We start from the raw sequence: 21,162 nt of genomic DNA, 5'->3' as shown, positions 1-21,162 counted from the left end.
TTTCAGGGTTCTGCCCTGAAAAGTACATTCAAACCCGATTAACCAGTTTTTCAGAGGAAGAAATGACTTTTTTTTGTTGTTGTTGTTAGTTAAATAAAGGATCTCAATCTAATGCTTCTCACTGAGGGAGCAATTTCATTGACAACACCCCACCTACTTTTAAAAATATCTGAACATTTTATCTCTCTTCCATTAATTTAATATGAATTGTACTGTTGATACTTCTCTTTAAATGGAACACATCACTTACATATCTTCTCATTTTTCCTCCTCCTTTCAATCCCATTTTCCTTGAGCATGTTAATTTTCCAAAAAAGAATGCTGCCATCATCTTATTTCATTGTTGAAAAACATACAATCGGCTCTCTAGTAATTAGTACATCAAGTCCAAACCCATATATTTGTTTTTCAAGGTTCTCTATTATCTAATTCCATTGTATGTTATTTTCCACTGCTATCCAACTAACTTTCTACTTTAAACTGGTTTTCCATTGGGTACCCTCTCCTTTGTCAAGCATAGTTCTTCACACATACCATTTGAAATGTTCCTCCCCATCTTCCCATTTCCATCAAGATGCAGCTAATTTCTCAATTCTTCCATAAAACCTTCTATAGTCAAGGCCAAATTGATCTTACTATTCTCTGTAGTGCTGTTTTCTCATGACAGTTTAGGACTTGTTTAATGGTTTCAAATGTGGTAACTTGATTTTTTCAATTATGGTTCTTGAAGGCAAAAGCTTTTTTAAAAAAAAAAATATCGTTCTGAGTGCCTGACCATGTTAAGTACTCAATTACTGGCCATATTAAGTACTCAATTAAAAAAAAATCAATTGATGCCATCTTCTTGAGAGAAATTTATTTAAATAGAGAATTGTACATTGTAGGTGGTAATCGGTGAATACTTTCAGAAACAATAATGACTTTTATAAACACAAATCTACATGACTAAATTAAAATGCAAAGTATCACATATCAAAATAAAAGAAACAAAGGACCTAGACTAATCAGTTAGCAGGTAACCAAAACAGCTGTTTCAATAATTTAAATTCAATGACAATGATCTAAATATATTAAATAAAAACTAAATATTAAAAAGATTGGGCTGAGCACAAATGAGCATTACTGCTAAAGTTTGCTTGGATATCCATTATTTTATATAAAATATATCCATATTTTATCCATTTTCTTGGATAAAATCTAAGGTTAACTACCTTTAATGTTTGTTTTGTTGAAAAGTATTCCCTATGTAAGTGAAATGAAAGCAGTTTTAGATTCTTTTCTTAAAATAATTTGGTCTACTTGCTGCCTCATAATTTACACAAGATGAATTTAGCTTTTAATTAGTATAAAATAATCCCAATTATCTTTACTTTTTGTATGGTCTTTTTATTGTGTCGTTTTGTATTTCCTCTGATAATCTCTTAAGAGATAGTGATTTTATAATTCTCATGTGAAGTACATAAAAGACACCTTTTTAAATATCAAGGAACTTTTGGTAGCATCAATAATACATATTAATAGGATGGTAGAACTACCTGAAATAATTTAAGAACCATTAACAAATACAGTACATTTGATCTTTGTTGAACTTCCCCAGTCCTAGATCAGAGAAGAGGACTTTGGGAAAAAAGAATGAAAGAAATGCTATCTATCCTGTGCCACTTTTACTTTTAGATGCAATCTAAGATTGGTGGGAAGAAGGATCATTGCTTTATTTTCATGTTGGTAGGAATCATGCCATTTTTCTTATATACTTTGCAAAGTAGTTATAATTGATTTGATACCATCATACTTGCTTCCATGATCTTTTAGAAATGTGATTGGGATTGTACCAGGCAGAGACTATACCTTTCTTCCATTTGTCTTTGGAGGTAGCCATGGGATTTTCTTTACATTATATAGACAAATTCCTTTCATGGTGTTATTTTTATTCTGTAGAGCAATTGTGTCAAACTCAAACAGAAACTTCCAGGCTATATGTTTACTTAGAAAACCACAAATTATCAATATTTGTTATTTGTGTTTTTTATTTCTTTTGGTTATTATGTTTTATCTAATTCCCAATTATACTTTAATCTGATTCTGGTTGCATTTCGGAGTTGTCTGCAAGTGGGCTGCAAGTTTGTGAGTATTATCAACTGTTAGCTACTGTTAAAAGAATCTCTGTTAAGACTGAAATATTTTTCACATACTTTTGACAAAATGGTGAAGTCAGTAGCATTTTCCCATCTGGTCCCTATCTTGTGTAACTTTCAAGAATGTTGTTGAAGACCATATAAACCTAGTTCATGCTTACTCATGTGAACTGATAATTTTTTTAATACTACTAAGGAAAAATACTGGAAACATTAAAATAATTATTGTCTAGTTTGTATTTATTTTATGTTCTTTTAAAGTTTACTTCATATCAAATTCAGGCCATTTTATTGTTTTAAATTTATTCTTTTAATAAATTGGTTTCATCTCTAACACATGGATCTAGATTTATCAACAAATCTTGAAAAAATATTACTCTTCAGTATGCAGCACTTCTCCATCATATCCCAGAAAGCTCTTCATCCTGGAAAGTCATTCTATATTGGGAGATAGCTGGTGGTACAGTAGACAAAGTTCTAGGCCTGGAATCAGGAAGACCTGATTTCCTATCTAACTTCATCCTTACTAGCTGTGTAATCCTGGGCATATCACTTAAACTGTGTTTGCCTTGGTTTCCTCAATTGTAAAATGAATACAATAAAAAGAACCTACTTTCAGGAATTGTGAGGATCAAAAAAATGCTTACCACAATGTCTAGCACATAGTAGGTGTTATATAAATGCTCACCTCATTCCTTTTCTCCTCACATTAGGAATTCTTCCCAGAATCTCCATCTAGTCACCCAACCAAGCACATCTCATTTTTCTCTAGGCTGCATTCTAGACTTCTACCATACATGTTCAGTTGCTTCATCCTTTACTCTCTCTCTGTCTCTCTGTCTCTTTTTTTTTCTCTCTCATCTCCCTCACTCCCTTTCTTCCCCCAAACCTTTTACATGAATTGAATGGTAGAGAATATCTTTCTGCTTGAATTATATTCCCAATCTTTTGCACAGTGCCTGACACATAATAAATGTTTTATAAATTGCTTATTGATTGATTAAAAAAAGTTACCTGGAAGAACTTTAAGCCAGCCAATGCTTGCCTTGATAATCTCCCCCTCTTCTCTGCCCCCATCTTCTTTCTCTCCTTCCCATCAGTTTTTTTGGGAGGATTTTAAGCTGGGAGAAGAGCATATGTGGCAGGGCCAGGAAGGTCACTGGACGTAGAATCCCATCTCTGTCACTTATGAGCTGTGGAATCCTAGGTAAGTCACAATGTCTCTTGAATCTTAGTTTCCTTCTACTCAGTTATCATAATGGACCTGTGATTTCACTGACAAGGTTGAAAGCATATACCCTCTATGCAGGTCACAACTCATCCATGCTTATTCAAATAAGAATAACAATGTTCTAATTCCTTTCCTCCTTGGTTGTGGTAAAGATCAAATAAGATAATATATGGAAAGCACTTTATAATTGTAAAGTAGTATATAAATATCACTTAATACACTTCAATAATTATCCTGCCATGAAAAAAAAGACCAAATTATGTTCATTTTGCTGTGTTTAAGAAGACAGGAAATAATGGTAAATAGTTTTAGGAGCCTCAGTCAGCTGGATGGGTTGGATATAGCAGAGGTCTTGGTCTTGTGGATAGTCTAGAAACAGGGACAGACAAGACTGTTAAAGGCCTTTTGTTACCATTTTGGTGGAAATTCCTTCAGCTTGCTGTAAGAATAAGAAGGTTAAAGTTATGCTGTGAAGTTGACATTAGTGACTCTGGCCACATAAATTATGGGTAGTCGGGAGTTAAGAGGTAGACTATGGTGGTTCAGAATGTCAGTAGACTTTGTTAACCTGACTTTAGTTGGCTGACTAGTTAACTCCCACATTTCCATATTATTGCCATTAGTGTAACTGCACTCTGTTTTGGATACACTTCCTAAAATGGATAGGGTATGTGATTTTCATGGTTTCTGTATGGCTCTCTCTCTGTCTCTTGCTTTCTCTCTGTCTGTTTTTCTTTCTACGCACACAATGTGTGTGTGTGTGTGTGTGTGTGTGTGTGTGTGTATGTATGCGTATACATATATATATATACACACACATATACAGACACTTACAATACACATATATAGTTTTGGTTCAGAGCCATCAATTAGAAGAGTTTCACTTTGTGGACTCTATTTGCAAGATATTTAAAACATTCCACAGTCATGGTTCTTTTGAGTGGTAGATATTTCTCTGTAGAATCAAGAAATTGTGATTTTTGCCTTTCTTTGATACACAGTGCCTGACTCATAGTAGACAATAAATATTTGTTGACTTAGTGGTTTGAAATTTGGTGATAAAAGTTCTGGACATTTCTTGTTATTTTCTGCCCTTGGCTAGATGTATCTTTAAACTTCAAGTGCAAAAGTTCTGCAACTGTTCACATAAAGGAATCAATAGCTTTGACTTTAATCATGTGGTCATAGTCTTTGGAATACATTTTCAAGTGTGATTTATATGTGAGTTCACATATTTATAACTTTAGTTTTCTGATCTTAGGAGTTCTGCCACTTGTGAAGTCCACAGTTCATATCTAGCAACCCTCAATATATGGGAAAAGTTAAAACAGCAATCAGAAGAGCATCAGTGCTGTTATATTTTGTAAAGTGATAATGATAATCAAGATTGACCCTGTGATTAAAGAGTTGTAATACTTTCTTCTTCAATGAATTATCTGGCACAGATGGCAAAGTAACTTATGTAACTATTAGAGCCTATAATGTTACCCTACTGCTTAAGTCTCTTTCTTCTTTCCACACCTTCATTTATTAATTTTACTGATATTATTTCTGATATAAAAGCAGAGTAGACAACTACTGTAGTTGGTAACTATACCTTTAGTTTCTGTAATTTGCAAACTCACAGAATCACAATTTCAATCGCTATTTAGTCAAACCTCTACCCCTAAATGAATCCCTATTGCAAGATATATAAGGGGTGGTCATTCAGTACTACTTGAGGATTTCCAATGAAAAGAGGTCCATTACTTCCTTGATGGAGACTATTTCACTTTTAGGTAGTTCTAATTGTTAGAAGGTTTTTCCTCCTGGACATCAGGGCTAAATTTATCATTCAGCAAATTTATTTATCCACTATGTTGAGTTCTATCCATTGAGTTAAGCAGAGAAATTCTTCTCACTCTTTCAAATTATAGTTATTCAAATACTTTGAACACAACTCTTCTATTCCCCTTGAGTTTTCTTTTTTGAATAAATAAGCCAAGCTCCTTTCATGTATCCTTATATTAGTCTGGATTTGATGTCTTCCACTGGTGGCCTTTCTCTTACATTGTTATTGTTCTGCCATTCCCAAACTGTGGTGCCCAGAACTAAATACAATTCTCCAGGTGTAGTTTCACTAAGGAAAAATACTGTTATTGTTACCTTCTTATTATTGGAGTCCTTGACTCTTGCAGCCCAAGATTTCATGAGCTTTTTTGGCTTTTATTTCATGCTTCTGCTGAGGTTTCAGTCCTCTAAAAACTGCCAATTATGTCCAGAAAAACTGCTGCATCATCATGCCTTTCTCGTAATTGTACTTGTGAAATCAATATTTTGAACCCAGATGTAAGACTTTAAATTTATTCTTATTTAATTTCATTTTATTGGAATCTCAGTTGAGATTCTAGGATGTCAAATTCTTTTTGCATCCTGACTGTTGTCATTCAGGGTATTAGCTATTTCTCCAGCTTTGTGTCAGCTGCAGATTAGATCAGCACACAATTAATATCTTTTTCTAACTCATTTATAGAAATATTCAACAACATAAGACTAAGCAAATACCCAGAAGTTCTTCAGTGGAGAAATTCCTTCTAATTTGATAATGAGGGGCAGCTAAGTGGCACAGTGGATCATGCACTAGCCCTGAAGTCAGGAGGACCTGAGGTCAAATCTAGCCTCAGACACTTAACACTTCCTACCTATGGGAACTTGGGCAAGTCACTTACCCCCAGTTGCCTCTGCGGAAAAGAAAAAAAAATTGATAGTAATTCATTAGTGGCTACTTTTGGAGTTTAGTCATTCAGTCAATTTGAATCAGTTTAATTGACCTTCTAATCCACATTTTGACCTTTTTTGTGTATGTACTCCTGACTGAATTTTCTCTCCTATGATGCTATGAGTATAACTTCTCTTATGTCTCCTTCTCCTGAAACTCACATCTTCCTTTTATATGCTATTTTTTCTATTGGAATATAAGATTTTTGAGTGTATGAACTATCTTTCTGATGCATAATAAATTTTTATTGACTTGATTTGTTGACAAGAATAACATTAGACATTTTATCATTTAAAAAATCTAGACAAATTCTACACATACTATTAATTTATTTTGGAAATGGATTGTATCTGCCATATTGCTAATAACACTAAATTATATTCTAGTTTCTCTTCTAAAATTAGCAAAAACTTAATTTTATAATGCTTACATGTATTCCTTATTAGAAATCATTTATGACAGATGCCACACTGCAGTATCAAATGACACTGAAAGGTGAAGTTGAAATACCAGCTTGTTTGGGAGACTGAAGCATCACTGATTCCTTTTTCTTCTGAAAATAGCTTGACCAGCTGTTTCAACTGAAATTTAGTTCAAATGATACAATTAGGACTGACATGTCAAGATTATCATAAAACAGCAAGTCAGAGAGAAATGGGAATAAATTTTAAAAGATGTTAAATTTCAAAGTTTGCTCTACCAAATTTCATTGCTGCCAAATTAAGAGACTAAGACCAAGAACTTTGGTGTGAGATGGGGATATATTTATGTTGGGTCAGTGACATAAAGATGACAAAAATTCTCATATAATATAAAGTCTATTTTAGCCCACATTTATAACTACAGGATTCTCTTGTCATTCTCCCTCATTCCTCCATCCAGAATTACATTCTCTTTTTCCCTTCTCTAATTATCTCTAATTGGTCCCTTCCCAATTAAACTTTGAATTGAAGTTATTTGTGTTCACCTTTTATTTTCCTGCTAGACTATTAGTTCTTTGAGATCAGTGCTTTAGCAGGTATCTAATATTTGTTGGATTGAAATGTTATATTATAAAGATCTCTGAAAACAAGGTAATGTGTCAGTGTGTATTGAAAACACTGTTAAAAAGGAAAAACAGGACTTCCGGTTAAGATGGCGGAGAGGAGGCTCACAGTTGCATAAGCTCCGCGCTTTCTCTCACTATCCACTTCATTACAAGCCTCTGAATCAATGCTTGACTGAAAAAAACCCACAAATAGTTACCAAGAGAAGCCATCCTTGAGATCCGCCAAGAAAGGTCTGTCTTTACTGGAGGGCTGGGGCGGTTTTAGATCGGGCGCAGGCTGAGGGCAGCGGCAGTGAGAGCACGGGAGCAGACTGGAGAGGGGGTGGGGAGTGATCGCAGCTGTCTCTGCAGGGAGAGCTTCGCTACAGGTTTGGAACCTGCAGCAAGTCAACAGCCCAGCAGAGAAGCTAAAAACACCGGGGCTGAAGAATACAACCCCAAACAGCTGGAGTCTCTCAGGACCTGGCCGCCCCCCTTCCTCCCCCCCTCAGTGACTCAGCACGCTCTGGGATCTCAGAGCGCAGGCGCAGCACAGTCCTGCTAGTGCCTCACTGCTGCCCCCTGCAGTCTGTAGAGGAAGCTCGATAACACACCCAGCCCCCCCCCCAAAGAAAGACTCCAGTTTTTTCTGTTTTTCTTTGGTAGTTTGTCTCTGATTAATAGACAGAATGAGCAAGAAGCTGAAGAGGACTTTAACCCTTGACAGCTTCTACACAGATAGAGAGCAGACTCTAAATCCTGAGGAGACTAAAAACAGGCAGTCCCCAGGTGATTCCCCAAAGGAGGAGATTGTCTGTTCCTCAGCACAGATGAACCTCATAGAAGTGATTAAAAAGGCTCTCACAAGGGAGCTAGAAGAAAAATGGGAAAAGAGTCTGGAGAAAGTTAAAGAGAGAGTGGATAAAGAAGTAAAATCCTTGAAAAATAGGATTAGTGAACTGGAAACAGAAAACAGCTCTCTAAAAAACAAAATTGGCGAAATGGAAAAAAATTCCACAGAACAAAAGAACTCAATTGGACAATTAGAAAAAGATTTTAAAAAAGTGAGTGAAGAGAATACTTCACTGAAAATCAGAATTGAACAAGTGGAATTGAATGACTCGAGGAGACAAGAAGAATCAGTCAAGCAAATCCAAAAAAATCAAACAATGGAGAAAAATGTGAAATACCTTCTGGGGAAGACAACAGACCTGGAAAACAGATCCAGGAGAGACAATCTGAGAATCATTGGACTCCCAGAAAAACATGATGAAAAAAAGAGCCTGGACACTGTCTTCCAGGAAATTATCAAAGAGAACTGCCCAGAAGTCATAGGAACAGAGGAAAAAATAAACATTGAAAGGATTCATCGATCACCCACTGAAAGGGATCCTAAAATCAAAACACCAAGGAATATAGTGGCCAAATGCCAGAACCCTCAGATGAAAGAAAAAATATTGCAAGCGGCTAGAAAAACCCAATTCAAGTATCAAGGAGCCACAATAAGGATCACCCAGGATCTGGCAGCATCCACATTAAAAGATCGAAGGGCCTGGAATATGATATTCTGAAAGGCTAAGGAACTTGGTATGCGACCAAAAATAACTTACCCAGCGAGAATGAGCATCTTTTTCCAGGGAAGAAGATGGACATTCAACGAAGTAAGCGAATTTCATCTATTTCTGATGAAAAAACCAGAACTTAACAAAAAGTTTGATCTACAAATATAGAACTCAAGAGAAATCTAAAAAGGTAAAGATTAATCTTGGGAACTATATTTTGACTATATAGATGTATAAAGAATACATGTATACCTTGTTCTAGAAATTGATGTGGAAAGGACATTGTACCAGAAAAAGGGTAAAGTGGGGATAGTACATCTCATGAAGAGGCATAGGAAACCTATTATATCTGAGAGAAAGAATGGAGGGGGATGAATATAGTGGGTATCTTACTGCCTTCAGAATTGGCTTTAAGTGAAAAATCTTAAGACATATTCAATCTAAGGTGAAACTTCTCCCATCTCATTGAAAAGTGAGAAGGGAAAAGTGGAAAGGGAAGGAATAAGCTAAGCGGAAGGGAATACGGGAACTGGGAGGGAAAGGGGTAAGATAGGGGGAGGAACTCTAAGGCGGGGGGAGGGACACTAAAAAGGGAGGGCTGTGAGAAGCAAGGGGTGCTCACAAGCTTAATACTTGGAAGGGGGGGAAAGGGGAAAGAAGGGAGGAAAGCATAAACCGGGGTTAACAAGATGGCAAGTAATACAGAATTGGTCATTCTAACCATAAACGTGAACAGGGTAAACTCCCCCATAAAGAGGAAGCGGTTAGCAGAATGGATTAAAAGCCAGAATCCTACAATATGTTGTTTACAGGAAACACACCTGAAGCGGGGAGATACATGCAGGTTAAAGGTAAAAGGTTGGAGCAAAATCTACTATGCTTCAGGTGAAGTCAAAAAAGCAGGGGTAGCCATCCTGATCTCAGATCAAGCTAAAGCAAAAATTGACCTAATTAAAAGAGATAAGGAAGGACACTATATCTTGCTAAAGGGTAGCATGGATAATGAAGCACTATCTATATTAAACATATATGCACCAAGTGGGGTAGCATCTAAATTCTTAAAAGAGAAACTAAGAGAGCTGCAAGAAGAAATAGACAGTAAAACTATAATAGTGGGAGATCTTAACCTTGCACTCTCAGAATTAGATAAATCAAACCAGAAAATAAATAAGAAAGAAGTCAAAGAGGTAAACAGAATACTAGAAAAGCTAGATATGATAGATCTCTGGAGAAAATGTAATGGAGACAGAAAGGAATACACTTTCTTTTCAGCAGTTCATGGAACCTATACAAAAATTGACCATATATTAGGACATAAAAACCTCAAACTCAAATGTAGTAAGGCAGAAATAGTAAATGCATCCTTTTCAGACCACGATGCAATGAAAATTACATTCAACAAAAAAGCAGGGGGAAGTAGACCAAAAAATAATTGGAAACTAAATAATCTCATACTAAAGAATGATTGGGTAAAACAGCAAATCATAGACATAATTAATAACTTCACCCAAGAAAACGATAATAATGAGACATCATACCAAAATGTATGGGATGCAGCCAAAGCGGTAATAAGGGGAAATTTCATATCTCTAGAGGCCTATTTGTATAAAATAGAGAAAGAGAAGGTCAATGAATTGGGTTTGCAATTAAAAATGCTAGAAAAGGAACAAATTAAAAACCCCCAGTCAAACACTAAACTTGAAATTCTAAAAGTAAAAGGTGAGATCAATAAAATTGAAAGTAAAAAAACTATTGAATTGATTAATAAAACTAAGAGTTGGTTCTATGAAAAAACCAACAAAATAGACAAACCCTTAGTAAATCTGATTAAAAAAAGGAAAGAGGAAAATCAAATTGTTAGTCTTAAAAATGAAAAGGGAGAACTCACCACTAACGAAGAGGAAATTAGAGCAATAATTAGGAGTTACTTTGCCCAACTTTATGCCAATAAATTCGACAACTTAAATGAAATAGAAAAATACCTCCAAAAATACAGCTTGACCAAACTAACAGAGGAAGAAGTAAATATCCTAAACAGTCCCATCTCAGAAAAAGAAATAGAACAAACTATCAATCAACTCCCTAAGAAAAAATCCCCAGGACCAGATGGATTTACATGTGAATTCTACCAAACATTTAAAGAACAATTAACTCCAATGTTATATAAACTATTTGAAAAAATAGGGATTGAAGGAGTCCTACCAAACTCCTTTTATGACACAGATATGGTACTGATACCTAAACCAGGTAGGCTGAAAACAGAGAAAGAAAATTATAGACCAATCTCCCTAATGAATATTGATGCTAAAATCTTAAATAAAATATTAGCAAAAAGATTACAGAAAATTGTCACCAGGATAATACACTATGACCAAGTAGGATTTATACCAGGAATGCAGGGCTGGTTCAATATTAGGAAAACTATTAGGATAATTGACTATATCAATAACCAAACAAACAAAAACCACATGATCATCTCAATAGATGCAGAAAAAGCATTTGATAAAATCCAACATCCATTCCTAATAAAAACACTTGAGAGCATAGGAATAAATGGACTTTTCCTTAAAATAGTCAGGAGCATATATTTAAAACCATCAGTAAGCATCATATGCAATGGGGAAAAACTGGAACCTTTCCCAGTAAGATCTGGAGTGAAGCAAGGTTGCCCACTATCACCATTATTATTTAATATCGTATTAGAAACACTAGCCTCGGCAATAAGAGTCGAGAAAGATATAAAAGGAATTAGAGTAGGCAATGAGGAAACCAAACTATCACTCTTTGCAGATGATATGATGGTATACCTAGAGAACCCCAGAGATTCTACCAAAAAGCTATTGGAAATAATTCATAATTTTAGCAAAGTAGCTGGCTACAAAATAAATCCCCATAAATCCTCAGCATTTTTATACATCACCAACAAAACCCAACAGCAAGAGATACAAAGAGAAATTCCATTCAGAATAACTGTTGATACCATAAAATATTTGGGAATCTATCTACCAAAGGAAAGTCAGGAATTATATGAGCAAAATTATAAAAAAGTCTCCACACAAATAAAGTCAGACTTAAATAATTGGAAAAATATTAAGTGCTCTTGGATCGGCCGAGCGAACATAATAAAGATGACAATACTCCCTAAACTAATCTATTTATTTAGTGCTATACCAATCAGACTTCCAAGAAAATATTTTATTGATCTAGAAAAAATAACAACAAAATTCATATTGAACAATAAAAAGTCGAGAATCTCAAGGGAATTAATGAAAAAAAAATCCAATGAAGGTGGCCTAGCTGTACCTGATCTAAAATTATATTATAAAGCAGCAGTCACCAAAACCATGTGGTATTGGCTAAGAAATAGATTAGTGGATCAGTGGAAAAGGCTAGGCTCACAAGACAGAATAGTCAATTATAGCAATCTAGTGTTTGACAAACCCAAAGCCCCTAACTTCTGGGAAAAGAATTCATTATTTGATAAAAACTGCTGGGATAATTGGAAATTAGTATGGCAGAAATTAGGCATGGACCCACACTTAACACCATATACCAAGATAAGATCAAAATGGGTCTATGACCTAGGCATAAAGAACGAGATTATAAATAAATTAGAGGAACATAGAATAGTTTATCTCTCAGACTTGTGGAGGAGAAAGAAATTTGTGACCAAAGATGAACTAGAGACCATTACTGATCACAGAATAGAAAATTTCGATTACATCAAATTAAAAAGCCTTTGTACAAATAAAACTAATGCAAACAAGATTAGAAGGGAAGCAACAAACTGGGAAAACATTTTCACAGTTAAAGGTTCTGATAAAGGCCTCATTTCCAAAATATATAGAGAACTGACTCAAATTTATAAGAAATCAAGCCATTCTCCAATTGATAAATGGTCAAAGGATATGAACAGACAATTTTCAGAGGATGAGATTGAAACTATTACCACTCATATGAAAGAGTGTTCCAAATCATTATTGATCAGAGAAATGCAAATTAAGACAACTCTGAGATACCACTACACACCTGTCAGATTGGCTAAGATGACAGGAAAAAATAATGATGAATGTTGGAGGGGATGCGGGAAAACTGGGACACTAATGCATTGTTGGTGGAGTTGTGAACGAATCCAACCATTCTGGAGAGCAATCTGGAATTATGCCCAAAAAATTATCAAAATGTGCATATCCTTTGATCCAGCAGTGTTTCTATTGGGCTTATATCCCAAAGAAATACTAAAGAAGGGAAAGGGACCTGTATGTGCCAAAATGTTTGTAGCAGCCCTGTTTGTAGTGGCTAGAAACTGGAAAATGAATGGATGCCCATCAATTGGAGAATGGCTGGGTAAATTGTGGTATATGAATGTTATGGAATATTATTGTTCTGTAAGAAATGACCAGCAGGATGAATACAGAGAGGCTTGGAGAGACCTACATGAACTGATGCTAAGTGAAATGAGCAGAACCAGGAGATCATTATACACTTCGACAACGATATTGTATGAGGACATATTTTGATGGAAGTGGATTTCTTTGACAAAGAGACCTGAGTTTCAATTGATAAATGACGGACAAAAGCAGCTACACCCAAAGAAAGAACACTGGGAAACGAATGTGAACTATCTGCATTTTTGTTTTTCTTCCCAGATTATTTATACCTTCCGAATCCAATTCTCCCTACGCAACAAGAGAACTGTTCGGTTCTGCAAACATATATTGTATCTAGGATATACTGCAACATATCCAACATATAAAGGACTGCTTGCCATCTAGGGGAGGGGGTGGAGGGAGGGAGGGGAAAAAAAATCGGAACAGAAATGAGTGTCAATATAATGTAATTATTAAATAAAAAATTAAAAAAAAAAAAAAGGAAAAACAGGGGCTAGAAATGAAAAACACAAAGATGTGGCTAGTGATTGTCAAGATTCTTAGAACTCAGAAGAATTTTTAGGTTTTGGTTGCTTAATTGACTCATTACCAATTTTTTTTGGACTTGGCAAATTCTTGTCTTTTTTGCAGTTAGTGCCAGAATATTTTCTATAGTTGTAGAACCACAGTATCTCCTTCAAAGTACTTTGTGTTGGAGATGTGAGAAAAACCCAGAAACTTTGATTATAGGAAATTATTTGTTTCCTAGACAGCTCTTGGGAGTGATGTTGTGTTATCTGGAAGAACTTCCATGGAATCAGACTAAAGTCAGGTGCTGAGGAAAGATGGGAAATATAGGTTTCTGGGGCTGCATATACCATAAATCTTCAAATTAATTTTTTCATTTAAAATTTCATTGAAATTATTTATTTGCTTATTATTTTAGCTTTTAAATTACCCTTCTGTATCTATCAAACTATCCCTTGTAACATAGAATTATTTAAATGAAGTCAGTTTAAAGGTCATAAAAACACATAGGTCCTCTCAAGTAGGGATTGTTTTATTCATTGTATTTGAATCTCCAGTGCTCAGTACAGTGCTTGGAATGTTGTTGTTCAATTGTTCAATTGAGTCTGACTTGCTGTGATCCAGTAGACTTCTATCCATAAGTTTTCTTAGCAGAGATATTGGAATAGTTTGTCATTTCTCTCTCCAGTGGATTACCAATCCATAGGCAAACTGAAATTAAGTGGTTTGTCCAAGGTCAAACAGCTAGGAAGTCAAACTGATCTTAGTACAAAGCTAACACCAGAAACAAGACTTGAACTTAAGTCTTTCCGAATTCAAGCTGTGGTCCTCCATCCACTATGGTGTCCTATCTTTCTCAGCTGCTAAGAATATACAAGTAAATGAAGTCCTCAAAGGGGAAAAAAGACTTCTAAGGGAACACTAACATAGAAATACTGCTGTGGCTCCATATTCCTAACTATAGACACAGATGAATATAATGGAAAGAAAGGATTAGACATAATGCCTAGAGACAAGGAATCAGTCAACAGGATAATACAGAACATATATTTTCTGCTAATGTTTTCTGTATTCAGTGCAGTTCCAAGTTGCCTCAGAGCAATCTAGAAGTGGATGTGATATAATTTGCTTATATTATCATCTTTTATGTCTAAATCATGTACCCATTTTGACCTCCTCTTGGTTTACAGAGTTGAGATGTTGATTTATACTTACTTTCTACCATATCGTTTTCCAGTTTTCCCAGCAGGTTTTGTTTTTTTTTTTTAAATTAAATAGTGAGTTACAGAGTGTAATAGAAGAATACCTCCTTTTAATGTTTATAACATTGCCATCATAATGTCTCTGGTTGTCATTTTAATCTCTCAAGTTGATTGTGTTCTTAAAGTTTCTAATGTTCCCTATCCTCACTAGGGGTCAGAGGACATACATACCCTAGATACAATCCTGAGATCTGAGAGTCTATAATTACTACTCAGTCATTTGTCCCTGATTTGGCAGCAGTCTGAAAAATCTCAGGCTATGTATTCATTTTGAATATCCACTTAGATAAAGAACCATGTTCCATAGTAAGAAAGAGAGATAAACAGTAAAGAATTTGTTATGTGGTTCTGTCATTTGGTGTTGGCAATGGTTTAAGAAAAATATCTTTTAGAGCTTGTGATGATCTTTCCATTGGTAAGTAGATATGGTATATTCTTAGGAGATTTCAAGTTACTTAAACATAATCCATGTATCTATTCATTGTGCCTCTCTACTGAATTGAAAAAAAAAAAAAGACAAGTTCTGTTATCTGCTAATCAGAAAGTACAGTATAAGCCCATCACTAAATGTGTTCTGACTGATATTGTCTATCTCTTTGGGCAATATAGGTAAGAATAGAGTTATCTCATACCAAAAGGCAAGCATGAATCTATTTAATTGACCTATGAGGTAATCTATTCTCTTAAGTTTATAGTGGAGAGAGGAATAGAAAAGAGAAAATATAAGTTTCTTGTTGTTCTTGGAAATGCAGACTTGTTGCTTAGCATCATGGGTTTTGTTAGATGTGGGCCAAAACTGGGTTTGGTATCTTGGCAGTATCTCACAATACTGTCTTCCTGGGAATGTTAGAGGTAAACACTGGACTGACAGTAGATGTGGGGGAAGAGAGCTGACTGAGTACAAGGAAACTTTATGGGAAGGTCCCTATGTCTCTCTCCTCTTCAATATATCCTCCACATAGCTGCCAAAGTGATATTCCTTAAGCATAGATAATATTTCTCCCTGCTTAATAAGCTCTAGCTTATTGCTTCTAGAATTGAATATAAATGCTTCTGTATCACATTTAGAGATGTTCACAACCTAGTTCCAGTTCATCTTTCTTGGCTAATTATGCATTATCCCCCCTTCACATTTTATTATTCAGCTGACCTGGCTTTCTTGCAGATTCTCACACATAGTATTCTATCTCTTATCTGTTCCTTTGCACAGTCTGTCCCTTATGCTTGGAATGTACCCCCTTACTTCCATCTCTTAGAATTCCCAGAGTTCCAGTAATTGTCAAAACAAATCTGGTACAGTCTACAAAACTGAGTAGTAGATCAATGGAATAGATTAGGTACACAATACATAGTAATATATGACCATAGTCATTTAGTGTTCATATACCCAAAGATCCTAGCTTTTGAAATAAGAATTCACTATTTGATAAAAAGTGCTGAGAAAACTAGAAAACAATATGGTAGACATTAGTATAAACCAACAGCTCATGCTGTATATCAAGATAAGATCAAAATGGGTACATGTTTTAGACATAAAGGAAGATAACATAAGCAAATTAGTAGAGTGTGAAATTATTTACCTGTCAGATCTATGGAGAAAGGAAGGGTTTAGGACCAAAGAAAAGGTAGAGAACATAAGATGTAAATTGACTAATTTTGATTCTATTAAATTAAATCTGCACAAAGAAAACGAGACAGAACCAAGATTGGAAGGAAAACAGAAATCTGGGAAATTTTTTTAGTGTCTGCTAAAAGCCTCATTTCTTAAATATGTAGATAATGAAGTCAAATTTGTAGTAATACAAGTCAATTTCCTAATTTATAGTCAAATGATATGAACTGACAGTTTTCAGATGTAGAAATCAAAGCTATCCACTTTTATATGAAAAAAATACTCTGAATCACTATTGATTAAAGAAATGCAAATTAAAAGAACTCTAAGATATCATCTCACACCTATCAGATTGGTTTACATGGCAGAAAAGGACAATGAGAAAGGGCATATGGGAAAATTGGGACACTAATGCTTTGTTGGTGGAATTGTTAAATAATCCAACCATTCTGGAGAGCAATCTGAAACTATGCCCCAAAGACTATAGAATAGTGCATATCCTTTGATTCAGTCTCTACTATATTAGAATGCCAAAGAGATAATTAAAAAGAGAAAAGGACACACATATATAAAAATATTTATAGTAGCTCTTTTTTTTATTGTGGCAAAGAATTGGAAGTTGAGAGGATGCCCATAAATTGGGGATTGACTATATAAGTTGTGGTATATGACTATAATAGAATGCTATTGTGTAATAAGCGCAACCTATAGATACTTACAGGCATAGTGGTAGGAGCTGGTTATACAAATATAAATGGAAAAAGAGACAGTTTCTGACCTCAAGGAGTTTACTACTTTTTTTTATTAAAGTTTTTTTTATTTTCAAAACATATGCATAGATAATTTTCAGCATTTACCCTTGCAAAACTTAGTATTCCAAATTTTTCCCTCCTTTTTTCTCCCCTAGAAGGCAAGTAATCCAATATATATTAAACCTGTGCTATTTTTCTATACATATTTCCACAATTATCATGCTGCATAAGAAAAATCAGATCAAATGGGAGGAAAATGAGAAAAAAAAACAAAATGCAAGCAAACAATAATAAAGTGAAAATACTATGTTATGATCCACACTCAGTTCTCATAATCCTCTCTCTGGATGCAGATGGCTCTCTTCATCATAAGAACATTGAAACTAGCCTGAATCACCTTGTTGTTGAAAAGAGCCACATCTGTCAGAATTGATCATCACATAAACTTGCTGTTGCTATGTACAATGTTCAAGGAGCTTGCTTCTAATGGGTAAAGACAACATATAAAAGAAAACTGAAAAGGAGTTGGGGGAGATGATTTAAAGGGAGAGAATGCAGAGGTACTTAATCCAGCCATGGCAAAAAAAGTCCAGAGTGCAGCCTAGAGAGAAATGAGACAAGACTGTCTGGAATTAGGCCTCTGAAGCTGTAGTTAAGAAGGTATTTCCAATATGTGCAGTCTAAAGAGTAATGAAGTACTCAGTATATGGTTTTTGATTGATTAACTGATGATCTGGATGAGAGTAGAAAACACTTACGAGATTCTATGGCTCTTCATTTTGTGTGCTAAACTCCAATTTGGATTTGAAAATATATGTTAAATGATTTCTAATTAAAAGCTATATTGGAGGAAAGGCCAAAAAAAGATATCAAGTTACTTTAAATAATTTAACTCGCCTATAAATACTTTTAAAGATAGCCTCGTTGACCTCAGAGATTAGAATTTTTCATTCAATGTCCATTAAATTATATTTGGCAAATTTCTTGCATTGTAAGAAGTAAATGGTATGTGTAGTAGATTTATGAATTCTTAGATTAAGAAGGGGCCTCAAGGGCAGTCTGTGTATCTGAACAGGCATCTCCTCCTTAACATCCTAAATGAATGCTCGTGAAGGCTTTGCTTGAAGACCTGGAGAACTCATTCTCTTATCAAGTATGCATATCTACTGCATAGTTCTCTTCCTCCCCCCTCTCTCCCCCTTTTCTGGACTCTTATCTACTTTTTGCCTGCCTCCCTAAGAGGCTTCCACCCAGAGGCATTCCTCTCCTCAGTGATAACTTCCTCTGGGAATCAACATTTTAGGAAGAACCTCTTCCACACTTCACATCATTCCCCCTCAACACTCAAGATTGCTACATTGCTTTGGAGTAGTTATCCTTTCACTCTCTCCATATTAGATTTCTACTCTTATATGTATCAGAAGCCTGTTTTCTTTTTTGTTGTTGTTGCTTTTTTTTTTTTCATAAAACCAAGTCAGTTTTATTAGTTCAATAGTTTTCTTACTTTCAAGTTTATCAATCCCTCCTTTTATTTTCAGAATTTCAAATTTGATATTTAATTGGGGGTTTTTAATTAGCTTTTTTCTAGCTTTTTCATTGCATGCCTAATTCATCAATCTTCTCTTTTTCTATTTTAATCAAGTAAGCATCTAGAGATATAAAATTTCCTCTAAGAACTGCTTTGACTGCATCCTATAAATTTTGGTATGTTTTCTCATTATTGTCTCTTTCTTGGTTGAAATTATTGATTGTTTCTATGATTTGTTGTTTAAATTGTTTTCTTAAACAGGGACTGTCTTGCTTGATTGTGCGTATATCCCCAACACTTAACATGACTGGAATACGCTAAGTTCTCTCTCTCTCTGTCTCTCTCTCTCTGTCTCTGTCTCTCTCTCTCTCTTTTCTCTTTTCCCCTACCTCTCCTCTCTGTTCTTCCTTTGCTTCCTCCTTCTCTTCCCCCATCTGTTATCCATTTTCTATCTGCATAGTATTTGAATATCTAAAGGGATCGCAAAAGCATTTACACTTTATGTGTAAAATGTGTCAAATATGATTTACATCATCACCTACTTAGAACTAGTTGTTATTTCTTTGAACAGTTTTCCAGTTCTCACAACCAGAGCTTTTTATCCCTTTAACACAATTTTCACTGATTCTAGATGGTGTTTATTCCCAGATTCTTTGAATTAAGTAGTGTAAAATCAGCACAATACTAGTCATATAGCTTTTTTTTTTTTTTTTTTTTTTTTTTTTTACTAAATTTGAAGGGAATTTGGAGTCCTGGATGTCTTAACTTCAAATGACATTGGTGACTTTTCAGCTTTTGTTTTCCTGGCCCCTTAAAAAGTAATTTTAGAAACCAGTGGATAAGAAGTTTTTCTTTACCTACAGTTTCTCAGTCTAATTCCAGACAGCCTTGTCTCATTTTTCTCTAGTTTGCACTCTGGACTTTTTCTACCATGGCTGGATTAAATACCTTTGTATTCTCTTCCTTTAAATCATCTCCCCCACTCCTTTTCGGTTTTCTTTTATATATTGTCTTCCCCACTAGAAGCAAGCTCCTTGAACACTGTACACAGCAACATAGAGACCTTCACAACTTGATTATGAAGTTCAATCTTGTCTAAACTATTACTATGTACTCCCCTAGCTTGAGAAGTTTTATTGTAATATAGATTTGAAAATTATTTTTCATAGAGAAGGAAAAATGGTCAATAGCTGTAAAATAAAGCTTGTTTATTAAAAAAGTTGTAAATATAAGAATATACACAGTGACCTCTGGTTAGTTGGTGTCTAGCTCCCTGCCAAACTGTTTGGCATATCTTTAATCAAGACTTAAATCAGTGTGAAACAATGTCCTTGAGAAAACTTCACTGGTTTACAAAGAACACTTTGAAGTTTACTTGTTCTGCTTTTCTCCTTTGATCTTCATTCTCATAAACAAAGGCATCAATTGATAGTTTTTTTCTTTCTTTCTAGAGGCAATGGAATGTTTTGAGTTGCTATTATTGATGCATGTCATGATATTATCAAGAGTGTAGGGAACAGGCAATCTGGTGAGTCAGAGAGGACAAAGTTTCTAAGAAACAGTTATATTTACGGTTTTATGGAACTTACTAAAAATTATTTGCCAAAAGAATGAAAAGATTGCCAAAAGATTGAAGCAACAGTTTATAGTAGTTCAATTTAAAAAAATTAGTTCCAGGCCTTTTAATTATCTAGCTGGCCTTTCAATTAGATATTGATTTATACTTTTACAAGTTTTATTTTGAAAATTTTGAAGGATCATTTGGTTTGCCAACATGAGGACACTTCAGTTTGTGGAAGTCAGATGGCACAATAGATAGAATATCAGCCCTGGAGTTAGGAAGACTCTTCCTGAGTTCGAATCTGGCCTCAGAGACTTATTTGCTGTGTGACTCCGAGCATGTCAACTAACTCTGTTGCTTTAGTTCCACATCTGGAAAATAAGCTGGAGAAGGAAATGACAAATACCTCCTAAAATGGGGTCACAGAGAATTGGACATGACTGAAACAATAATCAACACTTCGTCTACTGGTAGAAGAGTAAATATTACAGCATTTTGGGAAAAGGCACTAAATTCAAAGAATAGGACAGTCACCCTCAAGATCAACTTTTGTGATTTCAAGCATTTGTTTGATTTTATTAGTAACCACATTTTCACTTTTGTTTTTTACAACGAGTTATATTCACAGGTATTTTTCTGTACTCTGATGTCAATTAAGGATCTCAAATGGTGCAAGAAGCATCAGTGATAGATTATTTCAAGCTGATGCATTCTTCACCATCTCCACCACCCCCACCAATTATTGTATAGTATTTGTGGCATTATAGATTTCATATGTTATAAAAAAGAATATAGTTTGAAGTCAAATTTTTTTATTTAGATGTTAGAACAAAGGA

At 34.8% G+C, this 21,162-nt stretch overlaps 2 protein-coding genes across 15 annotated transcripts in view; one reads left to right on the top strand and one right to left on the bottom strand.

Annotated features, from left to right (window-relative positions):
* BOLL (boule homolog, RNA binding protein) overlaps positions 1-3,305 on the bottom strand; it is a 200,492-nt gene extending 197,187 nt beyond the window's left edge. For all 14 annotated transcript variants that reach the window (XR_007951984.1, XR_007951987.1, XR_007951985.1 and 11 more), the window contains exon 1: positions 3,150-3,305. The gene's annotated coding sequence lies outside the window, so the exon portion shown is untranslated. The remainder of the gene's footprint in view (positions 1-3,149) is intronic.
* Positions 1-21,162, top strand: part of PLCL1 (phospholipase C like 1 (inactive)) — a 423,749-nt gene that overhangs the window by 86,054 nt on the left and 316,533 nt on the right. The gene's annotated exons all lie outside the window — the stretch shown is intronic.

Source organism: Antechinus flavipes, chromosome 3 (genome assembly GCF_016432865.1).
Source record: "Antechinus flavipes isolate AdamAnt ecotype Samford, QLD, Australia chromosome 3, AdamAnt_v2, whole genome shotgun sequence".
NCBI lineage: Eukaryota > Metazoa > Chordata > Mammalia > Dasyuromorphia > Dasyuridae > Antechinus > Antechinus flavipes.
The sequence above is the reverse complement of the archived record's forward strand: the minus strand, read 5'-3'. Positions and strand labels throughout refer to the sequence as shown.